We start from the raw sequence: 1,917 nt of genomic DNA, 5'->3' as shown, positions 1-1,917 counted from the left end.
GCAAACCCATTTTAACGGCGTACAATTTTTATGACAAGATTAACGTTCTTTTTGGCCCAGCAAACTTTGTAGTTTGGACATGTTGTTGCAACAACTAGTAACGCTAGAAAACTACAACACCACACCAGGGGCCTGTTTCACAAAACCAAGATAAGGGATTAAGCCGGGATTTCCTGGTTATCCTGGATGAATTTAGCCTTGACTCGGTTTCACGAAAGCAGAGGCACATAAATCACCATGGAGATTTATTCTGTGCAGCTAGCCTGGTCCTGACCAGGCTAACAGCCAGGATTTATTTAATCCTGGAACCTTTTCTGTTCACTCAGCAGTGATTTTACCCTTTTGTTATCAGCCTGGATTAAAATACAACAGGTGCATATTGCTGCTCATTTAAGTACTGTTATTATTTAAAGTTGTGACCATTATTTTTTTTAATAATTATAAATTTGTCATTGTTACTGTTATATTGCTGTATGAAGACTGCTGTTCATATTTTTGTAAGATTTTGATGAATATATAATGGAAGTTGTTGAGATAATTAGAAAAGGCTGATAAAATTTCAAATGAGTTTTAAATGAAGTCTGTTACTAAGGGCAATACATACAATGCTGTACATTTCTATAGTTCCCCAATGCACCTTAAATTATTTTAGTTTATAATTTCTTTATTTATTCTTTAACAATAAGGATCATGTTTGTTCTGCTTCCATGTGCATTGTATTTGGCATTCTTAGCACACAATTTGTGTTGTCCAGTAAACTGGGACTATAATTTGGGAGGATTGTACAATTTTAAGAACATATCCTAACTGTACAATCCTCCCAAATTATAGACTTAGTTCACTGGATCAGTAACTATCTAGTGATGTAGGCTACTGTACATTCATGTAACAGCAGGGAGAGGACACCTTCATGGTTTTTGACCTTATATTTTGCCTGGGGGGAAATAACTGATGAATATACTCTGTTCCATTCATGTTTATAGTGGGCATGGAATTTATCACTTTATTATCTTTATAGTTTCTAGATTTTACAGTGCAATTTCTTCAGTGTCTTTATTTTCTATGTCCATATATACCAGGGAGCAAGGCATATAATATGTAGAGAAGGAAACTCGTCCTCTATAAAAAATAAAAAAAACGCGACAGATAATAGCGGACAGACTAAATGATTGTCTAAAAATATACATTTATGAACTACTGCTCTTAAATGAAACCATTCAATGTGTCACTTGTCATTTGCAAAAACGAACACCTGTACACTTTGCATTAAAAGCGAGTAGTGGAAGTTAATATGACTTAGGAAATTAATATTTTAGCCAATGAGAGAGAGGGAGGAACAGAGTGAAAGAGATATTTACGCTTCATATTCTAGTGTCTAGTGCCTAGTCTATTTAGGCTGCTTACGCATTCAGTCGGTCCGTGATCGTCTGCTACACTTTCTCTCGCTGTTTCAGTACAGCGGCCGTGTTATTTTCTTTCTATTCAAATAATGTGTTTCACGTCATCATACTTCCACAAGAAGCTGCTGCTCACTCTGTATAAAGTAACCTAGTCGCTCTTCCTCAGCCTGGCTTGGCCTTCATGAAACGTACCAAGCCAGGATGCACAGATTAGACTAAGTCAAGCCTCGCTTTATCAGTTATCCTGGATTTATATATTCTGCTTTTGTGAAACAGGCCCCAGATCTAGCTAGACCGGAAACAAAACACTCACCAGTCAACACTACACTTAGCAGCAGGTAACGTTAGCCTACCGTTAGCTAGCAGCTGGATTAAACACAGTTAAAATGTTTACAGCTAAACGGTGTAAAGTGTGTCTGTATTTCACTGGAGATGATTCCAACACCGGACTGCAGCTGCTGTTATCTGTGCATTCATTGTAATTGTAAAATACCCTTTTCCCATCCAGTGGTTGTTT

The sequence above is a fragment of the Perca flavescens genome, chromosome 16 (genome assembly GCF_004354835.1).
Source record: "Perca flavescens isolate YP-PL-M2 chromosome 16, PFLA_1.0, whole genome shotgun sequence".
Classification (NCBI taxonomy): Eukaryota; Metazoa; Chordata; class Actinopteri; order Perciformes; family Percidae; genus Perca; species Perca flavescens.
This window is presented reverse-complemented; position numbering follows the sequence as displayed.